Raw genomic sequence first — 18808 nt, 5'->3', positions numbered from 1 at the left:
TTCTATAGATTGGCTTTTTCTGACATTTTATGTCAACAGAATCATACAATATGTGGTCTTTTGTGTCCAGCTTCTCACACTTAGCATAATTTTTTTTTTTTGTTTTATCCGTGTTGTGGCACGTACAGTACTTCATTCGTTACCTCATTTATTTTGTATTCCTGGCAGTCTGCCAGTGCCTGGCAGATAGTAGGTGCTTAATAAGGGGCTGAGGAATTTCATATGGAAACCAGATGCCCTTCCAAAATGAGGGCAACTATCTGCAAAAATCCCAGCCAATTCCAAGCTGCTACGGACAAAGGCAATGATTCTCATGCATGCTGCCGGTGGTATAAACATAGCAATTTGTTTTCATACCTATGACTGTATGGAGTGAACTGTCAGGCCCTCCATCTCAGAGGTGCTGCAGCATCCCATCCACTTGTTTTGAATTTGCCCTTATTCCCCCTTCATCCTGGCTCTGAAAACCACAGTGACTCATCCTTCCGAGATTAGCTCTCCTTCAACCCTGAGTGACTGTATTGCCTGAACTAGTTGGAGAAGAACACTCCAAATACATTCAGAGCTCCTTGACAGGAAAACAGCTCTGTGGAAAAATGTACTTACCTTGAATTGGCAAGGGCCACCCCCAGTCTCAGAAAGATAAGAAATCGGCTTTTTCTCTCTTGCCTTGGCACCAGATTCACTGGTAGCTCTAGGAAGGAAAAAGGTTGACTCTCTTTTGTATGGTGAATCTATAAATATTTCTGTAGAAAACAGAAGCATTAAACATTTTCTCCATAGGCTCTTGGACTCCCAGCTTCAGGCCTAACTCAGTTCAAACACCTACTGTGTTTCTATTTTGTGTCGGGTGCTGTACTAACCTTGGGAGGGGTGGACAGAGACATGTAAGTTCTTTCTTCTTTTGATTGTGGTAAAATACATATATAACAGAAAATTTGCCATTTTAACCATGTTTAAGTGTGCAATTCAGTGGCATTAATTACATTTACAGTGTTGTACAACTGTTACCACTATCTAGTCCCAAATTTTTTTGTCACTCCAGACAAATCTGTGTAGCCACCAAAAAATAATTTCCCATTCCCTTGGTCCCCAGTCCCTGATAAGCTCTAATCTACTTTCTGTCTGTATAAATTTGCCTGTTCTAGATATTTTATATATGTGGAATAATACAATGTTTGTCCATTTGTCTGGCTTCTTTCACTTAGCATAATGTTTTCAAGGTTCATACATTTTGTCACATGTATCAGCACTGCATTCCTTTTTCATGGCTGAATAATATTACTATATACATACAGATGTATATAGAAATATATACAAACATATATGAATATATATACACACATATATAGGAGATATATATCTATATATATGCACACATACATACCACATTTTGTTTATTCATCTGTTGCTGAACACGGATTTTCACCTTTTAGCTATTTTTGAATAGTGCTGCTGTGAACCTTCTTGTACAAGTGTTTCTTTCAACACCACCTGTTTTCAGTTACTTTGGGTATACACCTAGGAGTGGAATTGTTGGGTCATATGGTAACTCTATATTTAACTTTTTAAGGAACTGCCAAAGTGTTTCAACAGTAGCTGCACCATTTTACATTCCCAAGAGCAGCGTATGAGGTTTCCCGTTTTTCTACATCATCTACAACACTTGTTATTTTTCACATTTTTAATTTTACCCTTTCTAGTAAGTATGAAATGATATCTCATTGTGGTTTTTATTTGCATATCCATAATGACCAATAAGATTGAGCTTCTTTTCACATGCTTATTGGTCACCTGTATAACTTCCTCAGAGTAATGTCTGTTGTAGTCTTTTGTCCATTTTTAATTGGGTTGTTTGGGTGCTTCTTTGTTCTTCAGTTGTAAGAATTCTTTGTATATTCTGGATATTAAACTTTATCAAATGTGTGATTTGAAAATATTTTCTCTCTTTCCATGGATTGTCTTTTTACTCTCTTGATAGTTTCCTTTGATTCACGAAAGCTTTTGGTTTTTGAGAAAGTACAATGTATCTATTTTTGTTGTTGTTGCCTATGCTTTTAATGTCAAAAGAATGATCTTAAGAACCCATTGCCAGGCCACGCACAGTGGGCTCACACCTGTAATCCCGGCACTTTGGGAGGCTGAGTTGGGTGGATCGCTTGAACCCAGGAATTCAAGACCAGCCTGGGCAACATGGCAAAACCCTGTCTCTACAAAAAATACAAAAATTAGCCAGGTGTGGTGGTGTCCACCTGTAGTCCCAGTTACTCGACAGGCTGAGGTGGGAGGATCACTTGAGCCCAAGAGATTGAGGCTGCAGTGAACCATGATCGTACCACTGCACTTTAGCCTAGGCCACAGAGTGAGACCCTGTCTCAGGAAAAGAAAATAAAAGAAAATAAACTATTACCAAATCAAGGTCGTGAAGATTTGCCCGTATGATTTTTTTCCAAGGCTTTTATAGTTTTAGCTCTTACATTTACATCTGTAATAAATTTTGAATTAATTTTTGTGTATGACATAAGGTAAGGGTCCAACTTCATTCTTTTACATGTGGATATCCAGTTTTCCCAGCACCATTTGTTGAAGAGACTGTTTTTCCCCATTGAATGACCTTGGCACCCTTTTCAAAAATCAGTTGACAATAGATGTGAGGGTTTATTTGTGGATGCTTAATTCTATTCTATTGGTCTAATATGCCTATTAGCCTTTTCCCCTGGTCTGCATGCAAGTACAACATGTTTTGATTACTGTAGCTTTGTGGTAAGTTTTGAAATTGGAACAAGTGAGTTCTCCAACTTCATTCTTTGTTAAGATTGTTTTGGAGATTCTGGATCCCTTGAAATTCCAGATAGATTTTAGTGTGAGTTTTTCCATTTCTGCAAAAGAAACCATTGGGGTTTTTTATGGGAAAGCATTGAGTCTGTAGATGACTTTGGGTAATCTTGACATCTTTTTACTTATTTAGGTTTTCTTTAACTTCTTTCAGCAATGTTTTGTAGCTTTCAGTGTACATCTTGCACCTCCTTGGTTAAATTTATTCCTGCATATGTTATTCTTTTTGATGCTATTGTAAGTGGAATTGTTTTCTTAACTTCTGCTTTGGATTTTTTATTGCTAGTATACAGAAAGACAGCTGATTTTTGTACATTGATTTTGTATCCTATAACTTTGCTAAATTCATTATTAGCTCTCACATTTTTGTGTATGGGTGGATTTTTTAGGGTTTTCCATATATAAAATTATGTCATCTAAAAATATAGTTTTACTTTTTCATTTCCAATCTGGATGCCTTTTATTTCCATTTCTTTTCTACTACCCCTGGCTAGAACATCCAGTACCATGTTAAACAGAAGTGGTGAAAGCAGTAAAAGCTTCTGGTCCTGGGTTTTTCTTTGTTGAGAGGCTTTTGATTACTGATTTAATTTTGTTACTTCTTACAGGTCTATTCAAATTTTCTATATCTTCGTAATTCAGTCTTGGCAGGTTTTGTGTCGATTCTGGAAGTTTGTGTGTTTGTAGAAATTTGTCCATTTCACCTAGGTTATCCAGTCTGTTGTTGTACAGTTTTTCATAGCATTCTCTTATAATCCTTTTTATTTCTATACAGTCCATAGTAATGGCCCTTCTTTCATTTGTGATTTTAGTAATTTGGGTCTCCTGTTTCTTTTCTTTTCTTTTTTTTTTTTTTTTTTTTTTTTTTTTTTTTTTTTTGAGATGGAGTCTCACTCTGTTGCCCAGGCTGGAATGCAGTAGCATGATCTCGGCTCACTGCAACCTCCACCTCCTGGGTTCAAGCGATTTTCCTGCCTCAGCCTTCTGAATAGCTGGGACTACAAGTACAGGTCACCACACCTGGCTAATTTTTGTATTTTTAGCAGAGATGGGGTTTCACTGTGTTAGCTGGGATATTTTTAGTAGAGATGGGGTTTCACCGTGTTAGCTGGGATAATCTCGATCTCCTGACCTTGTGATCTGTCCACCTCAGCCTCCCAACGTGCTGGGATTACAGGCTGGAGCCACCGTGCCCGGCCTCCTGTTTCTTAGTCTAACTAAAGGTTTGTCAATTGTGTTGATCTTTTCAAAGAACCAACTTTTGGTTTCATTGATTTTTCTCTATTTTTCTATTCTCTATTCTGCTTATCTCTTCTCTAATCTTGTATTATTTTCTTCCTTCTGCTAGCTTTGTGTTCATTTGCTCTTCTTTTTCTAGATCCTTAATGTGTACTGTTGGATTGTTGATTTGAGATCTTTCTTCTTTTTTCATGTAGGTACTTACAATTATAAATTTCCTTCTGAACACTGCTTTTGCTATATCTCATAAGTTGTGCTATGTTGTGTTTTTCATTTTGACTTGTTTTAAGGTATTTTCTTATTTTCTCGTGATTTCTTCAACCTATTCATTAAAAGTATGTTATTTAATTTCCACATATTTTTGAGTTTTTAAATTTCTTTCTGTTATCAATTTCATGTTTTATTCCATTATGGTTGAAAAATATACTGTTTATGATTTTAATCTTTTAAAATTTATTAAGACTTGTTTTGTGGCATAGCATATGGCCTATCCTGGAGAATGTTCCATGTGCACTTCAGAAGACTGGATATTGTGCTATTGCTGAGTGCAGTGTCCTATGTGTTTGTTATGTCTAATTGGTTTATAGTGTTGTTCAAGTGTTCTGTTTCCTTACTGATCTTCTATCTGGTTGTTCTATCCATTATTGAAAGTAGAATGTTGAAGTCTCCAACTATGACTGCAGAGCTGTCTCTTTCTTCAAGTCTGTCAATTTTTGCTTCATATATTTTGGGACTCTATTTTTAGATATGTATATGTTTATAATTATTATAAAATTTTATATTTATTAGTGGATTAACTATTTTATCAGTATATGATGTCTTTCTTTGTTTCCTGTTACCCTTTATTTAAAATCTGTTTTGACAATAATATATTAATAGCTATCCCAGCTCCCTTTAGCTCACTCTTTGCATGGAATATCTAGGTTCAAAGCATCTTCTTCTGTGAATCCTTACAATAGTCCATTAGCAAAGTAGTAACCCAAACTTGTTTCTTACAGCAGAGGTGACTGAATTCACAAGAGCCTGATGATGGATATATGAACAAAAATCCTCAGATTTAATAAGGGAGGGAATGTGTTCCATAAATGAAATACATCTAAAATGTTGTTGAAGGGCGTCAACTCAACTATTGATTTATTCCATAATCTTATAGCCCTGAGCACCTACTCAATGCCAAGCCCTGAACTGGACATAGCATTGAATCACTCATGACCCATGCTTCCAGGACTTAAAGGATGATGCAGGCAAACAGAGCCATTTTAAGACATTCTTGAACTACATCTGAGTTTCTTCACCTGTGAAAAAGGGATATTAGCAGCATAACTTCACAGAAGTGCTATAAAAGCTAAATTAATTTAAAATATGTAAAGCACTTAGAACAGTGCTTAGTGCATGTAAGCACCCAATGAATGTTACCTATGGTCATTATCATCGTCACCATGGGCCTTAATCACTCTTTCTTTCGTAAGCCTCATCCCACCTGGTTAAAGTTAAATGCTTTTTCTGAAAAAAAAAATTAAATGTTTTTTCTGTAAAAAAATCTCCTACCTGTAAAAGGTAGGAGATTTCAGCAATTTTTTAAATTTAGAATTAATTTCAATTTTACCGTTTTCATTTTATGTTTGGCAATCAATATATTCTGGGCAAGCTCTTGAAAACTCACAAGACTATACCTCTGGTCTCCAGTGGATAAAGTGGCCCTGCCCAGAGTGATCATGTAGGGCTGCACAGGCAGTGCTTACTGCACAACTCCAAGGAAAACCAATCTCATAGACGACAAACTGAATGCCTTCATCCCCATCCCTGGGGATGTGTAGTGCAACATTCCTGGCCTTGTTGGTGAGTACATCGAAGACCACTACACAAAGCAATAAAGATCACTTCCAGTTGGGAAAGAGAAGGCTTTATGGAGGGATGGCATCTGATGAAGAGTGGAAAGAGTAAGTCTACAGAGATGCTCTGTGAAGGGCATTCCAGGCAGAAGGAACAGTAAAAGCAAAGCCAGGGGGTTATGTTTGGGGAAAAGCAGGTAGTCCTATTTGGTTGGAGTAAAGCATGTATGAAGGGGGGAGAGGAAAGCAAGTCTGGAGAGAGGTGAAGAATCCAGATCACGGACAGCTTTGAGTGGCAGGCTTAGAGTTTGAATTTTATTATGTAGGCAATGAGAAGTCATTGTAGGTTTTTGAGGAGGGAGGTGTCATTATCGGGACTATGCTCAAGAAAGGTCCCTCTGGAAGCTAGTGTGGGAGGCAGACTGGAGAGGGCAGAGACTGGGAGAAGCAGACCAGCAAGGAGATTATTGCAGCAGTCTGTGACTGACAGAAGGAATGGAGAGGAGGGACAAAATCAGGATGATGTTGGGGAAGTACAGTGGACATGGAGCATTACAATGGCCACTGGGACAAATGTAGTGGACATAACTCAAATTTCCAACCCATGTGACTTCTCTCCCTAATGTAGAATTCGGTTCACAGGCTGCAGCTCCATTCTCTCCCCGGACCCTCTGATGACTGTTGCTTGGAGTAGAGGATTTGAAAAATAAGTCTCAGATTGTAGGATTCTAACCTATGTTGAAAGTGGCTGATTATATTGTTTTCGTGTCCGTGTTGTTTCTCCTCCTGATGACTGGATTATATAAGAGGTGGATGTTCAATTTTGTAAGAGGTTATTAACATATCACATAAAAAGATGTGTGCATTTGTGAGGCCTTAAAAATGTGGTTAGGGAAGTTCTGGCTATAGCAATTAAACAAGAGAAAGAAATAATGGGCATCCAAATTGGAATGGAACAAGTCAAATTATCTTTGTTTACAGGTGCTATGATCTTATATTTGAAAAAACCCAGACTCTACCAAAAAAGTATTAGAACTAATAAAAAATTCAGTAAAGTTGCAGGATACAAAACCAACACACAAAAATCAATAGCATTTCTGTACGCCAAGAGTGAACATTCTGAAAAAGAAATAAAAAAGCAATCCCATTTACAATCACAACAAATAAAATAAAATCCATACACATTTTAGGATTGATTTTTCTATTTCTGTGAAGAGTGTCCTTGGTATCTTAATAGGGATTGCACTGAATATGTAGATTTCTTTAGATACTATGGACATTTTAACAATATTGATTCTTCCAATCCATGAACATGGAATATCTTTCCATTTTTTGTGTCCCCTTCAACCTCTTTCACCATGTTTTACAGTTTTTGTTGATGAGATCCTTTACTTATTTGGTTAAGTTAAAGGACTTTTCTCAAGATCTCATAGTTAGTAAAACATACAGACATTATTCAAGCCCAGGTGATCTATGCTAACCCCAAAGTTCAAGCTCTTGAACACTTTGTTACACTGCTTTCCAGCAAAATCAACTCTATAAGCATAGTGGTATTCATGGAGAAATGAAAGCTGAAAGTTCAGGTGGTTGGGTAAGGGTTACAATATTAATAATATAATTCAACATTATTTGAATAGTAATATTTTAATATTTTAAAAAATAAGAAATAGGATGCCAATGATAAGATTTCCTAAGGAGAGCAGGGTAGAAAAATATCTGGAGGCTGGGCGCCATGGCTCAAGCTGTAATCCCAGCACTTTGGGAGGTCAAGGCGGGTGGATCATGAGGTCAAGAGATCGAGACCATCCTAGCCAACATGGAAACCCCGTCTCTACTAAAAATACAAAAATTAGCCAGGTGTGGTGGTGGGTGTCTGTAGTCCCAGCTACTTAGGAGGCTGAGACAGGAAAACCGCTTGAACCTAGGAGGCGGAGGTTGCAGTGAGCTGAGATCACACCACTGCACTCCAGCCTGGTGACAGAGCAAGACTCTGTCTCAAAAAAAAAAAAAGAAAGAAAATGAAAAAGAAAAAAGAAAAATATCTGGAGTTAGGGTATGCAACTGAAAAGCATCACTGAGAGCTTGCTGATCTGATAAGAAAGCTCCTTTACCAGGCAGAGGAGCATGACTTGTTCAGCTCAGTGGGGCCAGCACAGGGCAGGCAAAATCTTGGGAAATGTTTGGTGAATGAATGAATGAGTGAGTGAATGGATGAGTGACCCTGAAGAGCTGTATAGGAGACTGCTGAGGCTACCTGTTGGGAGAAGTGATGGCTGGTGCTTGGGACAGAGTGTATGAGTCCTAGGAGAGTGTGTGTGTATATGTGTTTGTGTGTGTGTGTTTGTAGGTGGGACTTGGAAGGTGGGAGGAAGAGGCAGGAGCCTTTGAGAAGCTGGTGAGGGAAATGTGAGGCAAAAGGTATACAGAAAGAGAAGGTCAGAGAAGAGGGAGCTGGCAGAGGACTTCTGCCCTCACTGGCTTCATCCCAGCAGCTTAGACTTGTTTATTCCCTTAGACAGCAGTTCTGAACCCTCACAGATAACATCATGTGGGTCTCTGCTGTAGGTCACCATAAAGCCTGCACAGTTCAGCCATTCATCCTTGCTACTTCTGAGGCTTCAGCTCATTCTACCCACTCGTGTCTCAGGGTTCTGTCTTCCCTCACTTTGCCTGAGGGGTTCAGGTTTCCTGCAGAGAACTCAGGACCTGCTAGTTGCTTTGCCCCCACTATCTCATTTCATCCTCCCAGCAACCTTGCAGATGGGTTCTTCAGTGATTCCCACTTTTCAGATGAGGGACCTGAGACTTGGAGAGGGAAAGTAAATTGTCCACAGTCATATACCTAGCAAAGACTGAGTGTGGGATCTGCTGGACTGGGTTCAAGTTCTAAATTTGCTAATGACTTTCTCACCTTCCACACACATAAGGTAGGATTAGGATCCTTGCTCTCCTTCCCTGAAGGGGGCTTTGAAGAGCCATTGAGATGACAGAAGTGAAATCATTTGTCAGTTAGGGAGATAAGAAATGGAGTGTGAAAAGATACAACCTGGGTTCGAACCCCAGCTTCACTGCTCATTTCCTGGGTAACTATGAATAAATTAATCTCTCTGGATTTTCATTTCCTTACCAACAAAATGGGGGATGATAGCATGTATCAGGAGGATTTAATTAGATGTCAGATATGAGGCTGTTAGCACACTCCATGACATAGGAAACTCTACTAAATGGCAGCTCTTTTTCTTTTTCTTTTCTTTTCTTTTTTTTTTTTTTGAGATAGAGTCTTGCTCTGTCACCCAGGCTGGACTGCAGTGGCCGGATCTCAGCTCACTGCAAGCTCCACCTCCCGGGTTCACGCCATTCTCCTGCCTCAGCCTCCCAAGTAGCTGGGACTATAGGCGCTCGCCGCCTCGCCTGGCTAGTTTTTTGCATTTTTTTAGTAGAGACGGGGTTTCACCGTGTTGGCCAGGATGGTCTCGATCTCCTGACCTCATGATCCGCCCGCCTCGGCCTCCCAAAGTGCTGGGATTACAGGCGTGAGCCACCACGCCCAGCCAATGGCAGCTCTTAATAACAGCAGACTGTGAAGTCCAGGAGCTTACTAACTACAGTATTTTTTTTAAACCAAAGGACAAGAAGACATAGAATCTAAGCCAGATTGATGTCAGTGAATGTGATTTACATGGAAATAAGAAAATTCTGAATAAACAAAACTCGCCACGCCAGGTGTGAAAAATAAGATCCTGAGGCACTGGTATTTTTAGCAGCCATTTTGCCTGTCATTTTTGTTTCATTTTCCTATCTGTGGGGATGAGTTTTTAAATAATTTAACTGCTAATCTTCAAACAAATTCTCATTCAAGGAGATTGACAAATGCCCTCCATTCATTTTTTATTTCATTCATTTAGTAGATATTTGTCCATTTAGCAGATATTTACTCAGTACCTGCTTTGGGCCAAGCAGTGTGGCAAGTGTCAGGGATATAGTGGCCATTCCTGGCATCAAGAACTTCTAGTCTAGTCCAGAAAACAGACAAACCAATCACCAGGTACAGCTTCCCTGAGGAGGTAGCACATGAGGAGTCATCTGGTGAAAGGTGGGAGAGGGGAGTAAGGGCAGGTCAGGATCTGGTAAGAGTAAAGCAAGAGAGATATTTGGGGGAAGGGCAAGTAAGAAGGCATGGTGGGGAGGAGCCCAGAGAGATGGGAAGAGTCCTGATCAGTAAGGATGGCCCTGGAACTTTGTAGCAGATTGAACATCTGCTTGAGCTAGAAAAAGTAGGCAAGGGCAGGGAGTGGGGAAGAGTCATCGCGGCCCCCCAGAAGGGTTTTGTGTGGTTGTTTGTTTAGCTTTGTTTTTAGATCTAGGATCTCAAATGGGCTAGATTCTGAACCTAGTTCTATGTTTAACCTGATGTTTGATCTTGGCAAGTCACCAACTCTCTCTAAGTCTCATTTTCATCAACTTTAGCTGAGGCTAAGTGAGGAAAGGGGAGGAATCCAAGATTATAAACTTTGAACCCAGGGTCCTGGCTCAACACACTGGTGAGTACATGAAGAGATCTGCTCATATCTAATGCTGGGGGAAACAGTGCTTATCAAATTGAGGATCTTTCAAAGGTAAACCACATAAATAAAATAAATAACATGAACATGAGTAAGTCTGTGGCTAAGGTTAGTGTCTATGGCAGGATGCTATGGAGTCTAAGAATTAATAAATTCAATATAAGAATAGATGCATTTGAATAAGATTGGTGTGTGAGGCCAACCTAACAAAATCACATACGGCCAGCATTTACCTCTTCTCACTCCAGAAAAGCCTATCTTGCCCCTATTCTTTAAGATTATAAGGATATGGGCATCTTAGTTCATTTCTGTTGCTATAATAGAATAGCACAGACTGAGTAATTTTTTAAAAGAAATTTATTTCTCATGGTGCTGGAGGCTGGAAAGTCCAAGAGCATACAGCCATCATCTGGTGAGGGTCATCACACGGAAGAGGGTGCAAGGCAGAAGACAGAAAGAGGAAATTAGGCAAACTCATTCTTTTTATAGGGAGCCAACCCTTGCAATAAGTAACCCACTCCTGCAATAATGGCATTAATCCATTCACGAGAATGGAGCCCACTTGACCTAATCACCTCTTAAAGGTCTTGCCTCGGCCGGGTGTGGTAGCTCATGCCTGTAATCCCAGCACTTTGGGAGGCCGAGGCAGGCAGATCACCTGAAGTCAGGAGCTTGAGACCAGTCTGGCCCACATGACAAAACCCCATCTCTACTAAAAATACAACATTTAGCTGGGCATAATGGCGGGCACGTGTAATCCCAGCTACTTGGGAGGCTGAGACAGGAGAATCGCCTGAACCCAGGAGGCAGAGATTTCAATGAGCTGAGATCGCCCACTGCACTCCAGCCTGGGCAACAGAGCAACAGTCTGTCCCAAAAACAAAGAAACAAACAAACAAACAAACAAAAAAGTCTTGCCTCTCAGCAGTTGCAATGGCAATTAAATTTCAACATGCCTCTTGGCTGGGACAGACAAATGATAGCAATGAGCAAGCACAAAAAAATGAAGCAGTTATCAACACTGGTGTCTTTCAGAGAGACCAGCTATAGAATGATTGCTAGCCAACTCCTATCTAAAACCTACCTGGAATTTGGCAACATCTACTACAGATTTAAAATATTTATGTCCTATGACTTAGCAATTCCATTTCTGAGAATCTATTTTTTAAATAATGAAAGTTGCAAAGTCTCCTGTACAAATATGTTCATTGCCACATTATTTATAATAACAAAAAATAGAAACAAATGTCTGTTTTAAGCTGGGTTTCCCCAGAAGTTGACCCTGAGACAAGATTGTGGATGCAAATAGTTTATTTTAAAAGTGACCCTAGGAAGCACCAGTAGGGGGATAAGGCAGTGGGTCAGGCAAGGAAAGAAAGCTTGTAAAGTGTGAGTTATCAAGCCAGTTTCCACTACGGGCAATTGGGGCTCAGTCCCACAGGGGAACCCTCAGTGACACTGCAAATCATACCTCAGAATTACCCCACCTGACAAGTGAGGAAGCTGGAGTATTTACCCACCAACTCTATATCTGTCATCATTTTATGTGACTCCTGGGGGAATTAACTTCCTGGAACTTTCATTTTGTTCCAAATGCAGGCTAAGTATACTTTCATAGATAGAAAAAAGTCCTCAGGAAAGTCATAGGTGTTCCCAGTAAGCAGACTCCAGTGAACAGAGGTACGTTCCTATGTGACACAGCAGAGCACTGACAACGTTCAACATAGGATAAGTTGGTGAAAGACAAAATGATAGATGTTGAGGAAAAATAATCATAAAGCCAATATACACTTATTTGGTGTTCCTTAAGAGATTAGAATAAATGAAGCACATGACAATGTAAAAGCTAGAAAAGAGAACATTACAGAGATGGAAAAAAATGGTGTATGTGGGATTGAAAGGTTTAATCATGTGCTGTGCAAAACCAATAAAAGAGGCTCCATCTAAATATATTCTAGAAAACATTTAGAACTGAGAGCAATTTTTAAAATCCACACAGACAGAAAATTAAAGTTACCACAAAATAACAAAACTCAATTTGACTTCAAACTTGTCTTCTGCAAAAGTAGCCTGAAAGATAATAAAGTAACATTTACAAAGTTTTTGAGAGTAAGAAATGTTGTGTACCAATAACTTTATATAAAGACAAGTTGGCTTTTATGCAGAAAGAAAACAGAGAAATTTGGGAAAGTAATTCCACTCATTAGAAGACAAAAGAGAGGCCGGGCGCGGTGGCTCAAGCCTGTAATCCCAGCACTTTGGGAGGCCGAGACGGGCGGATCACGAGGTCAGGAGATCGAGACCATCCTGGCTAATACGGTGAAACCCCGTCTCTACTAAAAAATACAAAAAACTAGCCGGGCGACGAAGCGGGCGCCTGTAGTCCCAGCTACTCGGGAGGCTGAGACAGGAGAATGGTGTGAACCCGGGAGGCGGAGCTTGCAGTGAGCTGAGAGCCGGCCACCGCACTCCAGCCTGGTGGCAGAGCAAGACTCCGTCTCAAAAAAAAAAAAAAAGAAGACAAAAGAGAAAGAGGACATAAAGCCTAAAGGAATTCCAAAGATAAAGTTCTATTAAAAATGAATATCTTAGTCAGAAATGTACCACACAAAAAATGAGGTGGCGGATCAGAACCGCAAAAATTGCAGGCTTAAGCTATTAGAATTATCAGAATAAAAATTTAAAAGTGTATTTAGTATGTATCAAAAACTTAAAAAGTCTTGAAAATATGAACACAAGACTATGACAATAACTAAGCATTTATAGAATACTTCTCTCAACAGTAGCAGAATACGTATTCTTCTCAAGCCAAATGGAGCTTGAGAAGATAGACCAAGATAGACCACATTCTGGGCCATAAAATGCACCTTAATGCATTTAGAAGAATAGAAATCATGCCATTAATGTTCCCAGACCACAATAGAATTAAATTATAAACTAGTAACAGGAAGTCCTAGCTAGTGTGATAAGATACAAAAAGGAAATAAAAGGTATACAGATTGGAAAGGAAGAAATAAAACTGTCTTTGTTCACAGGTGACATGATTGTCCATATAGCAAATCCCAAAGAGCTGACCAAAAAACAAAAGAAAAACCTCTTGGAACTAACAGGTTGTGGGATACAAGGTTAATATACCAAAATCAATTGCTATCCTATATACCAGCAACTAACAAATGGGATTTGAAATTTAAAATATAATACCACTTATATTAGACTAAAAAAGAGATACTTAGGTACAAATCTAACAAAATATGTACAAGATCTATATGAAGAAAACAATAAAACCTTTATGAAAGAAATCAAAGAACTAAAAATAAATGGATAGCTATAATCTGTTCATGATTAGGAAAGCTTAATGTTGTTCAGATATCATTTCTTTCCAACTTGATCTACAGGTTCCACACAATACCAATCAAAATCCCAGCAAGGTATTTGTGGATATTGACAAATTGATTCTAAAGTGTATATGGCTGGCCAGGCACAGTGGCTCACCCCTGTAATTCCAGCATTGGGGAGGTTGACTGGGGAGGATCATTTGAGGCCAGGAGTTCAAGACCAGCCTGGGGAACATAGTGAGACCCCCACCTTTACCAAAAAAAAAAAAAAAAAAAGTTTATATGATGAGGCAAACAACTCAGAATAGCCACCACAATACTGGAGGACAACATAGTTAGAAAATTGACACTATTCAACTTCAAGACTTACTGTAAAGCTGTAGCAATGAAGGCAACAGTGTGGCATTGGCAAGATAATTTTAAAAGTCAATGAAACATAACAGAAAGCATGAAAATAGACCTGTACAAATATAGTCAACTGATCTTTGACAAAGGAGCAAAAGCAATTCAATGGAGGAAGAACAATCTTGTCAAAAAGGGTACTAGAACAACTGGACATTTACATGCAAAAAAAAAATTAACCTACACATAGCCTTCACACCTATCACAAAAATTAACTCAAAAGAGAACATAAACCAAAATGTAAAATGAAAAACTACAAAACTCCTAAAAGATAACACAGGAGAAAATCTAGATGACCTTGGGTTTGGCAATGACTTTTTAAATACACCAAGGGCATGATCCATGAAAGTAAAAAAATTAAAAAGTTGGACTTAAAAAAATTATATTCTGCATAAGATACTGTCAAGAGAATGAGAAGGTAAGCCATAAACTGACAAAAGATATTTTCGAAAGATATATCTGATAAAGAACAGTTGTCCCAAATATACAAAGAACTCTTAAAACATAACAATAATAAAACAACCCAATGTTTAAAATGGGCAAAAACTCTGAACAAACACCTCACCAAGGAAAGATATACAGATGACAAAGGATATCATACATCATTAGGGAACTGCAAATTAAAACAACAGTAAGATACCACTTTACATCTATTAGAATGGCAAAAATCCAAAATACTAACAACACCAAATGCTGACAAGGATATAGAAGAAAAGGAACTCTCATTCATTGCTGGTGGAAATGCAAAATGGCACAGCCACTTTGAAACACAGTTTGGCAGTTTCTTACTAAACTAAACATACTCTTACCATATGATCCAGTAATTACTCAGATAACTTGAAAACGTATGTCTGTACAAAAGTCTGCACACAAATGGTTATAGCAGCTTTATTCATAATTACTGCTATGGTTTGAATATCTTTGTCCCCTTCAAAATTCATGTTGAAACTTAATCCCCAATGCAACAGTATTATTAAGAGATGTGGCCTTTAGGAGGTGATTGAGTCATGAGGGCTCCACCCTCATGAATGGGATTAAATACCCTTATAAAAGTGCTTGGCAGAGGGAATTTGCCCCTTTTTGCACATCAGTCCATTCTGCCATGTGAGGACACAGCATTCCTCCCCTCTGGAGGATGCAGTAACAAGGCACCATGTTAGAAGCACAGCAAGCAGCCCTCATCAGATACAAGGTTGCCTTGATCATGGACTTCCCAGCCTTCAGAACTGCGAGAAATAAAAAAACCCAGTCCGTGGTATTTTTTGTAGCACCACAAATGGACTAAGACAATTGCCAAAATGTGGAAGTAACTAAGATGTCCTTTGATAGTTGAGTGAATAAACAAACAAGTACATCCGGCCGGGCGCGGTGGCTCAAGCCTGTAATCCCAGCACTTTGGGAGGCCGAGACGGGCGAATCACAAGGTCAGGAGATCGAGACCATCCTGGCTAACACGGTGAAACCCCGTCTCTACTAAAAAATACAAAAACTAGCCGGGCGAGGTGGCGGGCGCCTGTAGTCCCAGCTACTCGGGAGGCTGAGGCAGGAGAATGGCATAAACCCAGGAGGCGGAGCTTGCAGTGAGCTGAGATCCGGCCATTGCACTCCAGCCTGGGCGACAGAGCAAGACTCCGTCTCAAAAAAAATAAAAATAAAAATAAAAATAAACAAGTACATCCATACAGTGGAATATTATTCAGTGATAAAAAGAAACAAGCCATCATGCCATGAAAACACATGGAGGATCCTTAAATGCATATCACTAGCTAAAAGAAACCAATCTGAAAAGGCTACCTACTGTGTGATTCCAATTATATGACATTCTGGAAAAGGCAAAACTATGCAGACAGTAAAAAGACCAGTGATTGCCGGGGGAACAAAGGTATGAATAAGTGGATCACAGCGGGTTTTTAAGGCAGTGAAACTATTCTGTATTATACTATAATGATGGACACTTGCCATTACACATATTTCAAAACCCATACACTATAAATAAAAAGAGTTAACCCTAATACAATCTATAGACTTTAGCTGGTAGTGAGGTGTCAATGTTGGTTCATCAGTTGTAACAAGTGCACCACACTAGTGGGGCAAGTTGATGCTTGTGTGTGTGTTGAGGGGTGGGATTGCAGTACGTGAAAACTCTCTGCACTTTCTTCTCAGTTTTGCTATAAATTTAAGCTGCTCTAAAACAATCTATTAATTTTTTAAAAACTGACAAGAAAAAAACGTAAAACCTAGCAGTCCTACAACTGTCACACACATTGAATTGTTTAAAATATTGCCACAAAAGAATCAGCAAACCCAAAAGATTTTTATAGCAAAATCTTTCAAACGCTTAAGAAAAAAAATGTTAACAGAAAATGGGGTGGGGCATGGTGGCTCATGCATGTAATCCCAGCACTTTGGGAGGCTGAGGCGGGTGGATTCCCTGAGGTCAGGAGTTCGAGACGAGCCTGACCAACATGGAGAAACCCCGTCTCTACTGAAAATTCAAAAATTAGCTGGACGTGGTGGTGGGCATTTGTAGTCCCAGCTACTCAGGAAGGCTGAGGCAATATAATCACTTGAACCTGGGAGGCGGAGGTTACAATGAGCCGAGAACACGCTGCTGCACTCCAGCCTAGGCGGCAGAGCAAGACTCCATCTCAGAAAAAAAAAAAGAAATGAAAAAGAAAATGAGATTTACTGCAGTCTGAATGTTTGTGTCCTCCTCAAAATTCATATATCGCTACCTAATTCCCAGTGCAATAGCATTAAGAGGGGAGGTTTTGGGAGGCAAGAGCTTTCACGAATGGGATTAGCACCTTTATAAAAGAAGCCAGAAGGAGCTTGTTCACCCCCTCTATCATATAAGGACACAGCTAGAAGGTGCCATCTTAGAAGCAGAGAGAAGCCCTCACCAGACACTGAATGTGCTGTTGCCTTGATCTTGGACTTCCCAGGCTCCAAAACTGTGAGCAATCAATTTATGTAGTTTACAAATTGCCCAGTATCTGAGTTATTTTGTTAAAGCAGCCCAAACAGACTAGACGGGACTATTCCCCAATTATTTCATGATGATACCATAAACTTGACACAAAACCTTGAAAATAACATTAAAAGAAAGGATAATTAATTATGGATCAACCTTATTCATGAACTGGATACCAAACTTGCAAACAAAATATGAGCAAATTAAATCCAATAATATATAAAAATGATAGTATATCTTGCTCTAGGTAAGGTTTATCCCCAAAATGCAAGGTGGTTTAACATTTTCAAAAATCAGATTAACATTAACAGGTTAAAGAGTATGATTATCTCAATAAATGCAGAAATAGCATTTAAAATATCACCATCCAATCTATGACATAATTCCCTAAAATCCAGGTACAGAGGAAAACTTCTTAACTTAATAAGTGTATACCCCCCCCCAAAAAACTATGGCACAATACTGTATTTATTTGTGAAACATTAAAACATTATTTTTAGACAGAGATCAAAACAAGGATGCCCACTATCATCACTTTAATTCATCATTGTATTGAAAGCAATAAAGCAAGAAAAAAGTTACATATATATTTGAAAGGAACAAACAAATTGTCGTTACTCACAAATTATATAATTATCTACACTGAAAACACAAAGAAATCTAGAATAAATTATTAGATTTTTAAGAGAGTTTAACCAGTTACCAAATAACCAGTTACAAAATTAATATGAAAAGGTCAGTGCTGTTATATCCATCAGTAGTAAACAAGTAGAAATTTCAATTTAAGAAGTGCTAATATTTTCAATTTTATTTTTTAAAAAGACAAAGTGTTAGAAATAATTTTAATAAGATGCACAAGGCCTTTACTGAGAAAATAGAAAACTTTATTGATAGACATTAAGGAAAATCTAAACAAATTATAAATAAAACATGTTCATGAATTGAAAGGCTCAATGTCATACAAAGTATTAGCCCCAGCCACCAATTTATGAGAAATACAGACGGTAAAAACATGTTGAACTACACCATAAAAATACAATTCAGAATATGGAAAACTCTACAAGACCAACAATCCAGTTTCTTCAACAAATAAATTCCAAATAGGAAATAAAAGATGGAGCAATTATTTATGTATTAAGTGAGGTAAGACTACTTAAAGCCAACCCAAAACAAAATGTAGAAACAAAAACAAATAAATTCATGAAATGAATGAATGAGTTGGAAATTTAAACCTTGACTTTTAACAAGTCATCAAGTTGCCCTTGATAATATCAAAGACGTATTGTTAATTTAGGGGAGTACAACAACAGTGTTGGCATTTTGGTATCTTTTAGAGATATATACTGAAATATTTACAGATGAATTTAAATGACGTCTGGGATTTGTTTCAAAATAATATGACCGCAGGGGACGATGGGGGCACAGATGGTACCAAATTGGACAGGATTGATGGCTGTTAGGGCTTTGTAATGAGTACTGAGGGACACATCATACTATTTGCTTTGTATATGCTTAAAATTCCAAATTTTTAAATTAAACATATATATCAAATATACATGTTATCCCTTATTCATTTATAGACTTAATATAATCCTAATCAAAATCCCAACAGAAGTCTAAATAAATGTA

Source organism: Trachypithecus francoisi, unplaced genomic scaffold (genome assembly GCF_009764315.1).
Source record: "Trachypithecus francoisi isolate TF-2019V2 unplaced genomic scaffold, Tfra_2.0 Lachesis_group16, whole genome shotgun sequence".
NCBI classification, from domain to species: domain Eukaryota; kingdom Metazoa; phylum Chordata; class Mammalia; order Primates; family Cercopithecidae; genus Trachypithecus; species Trachypithecus francoisi.
Note: the sequence above shows the minus strand (reverse complement) of the source record.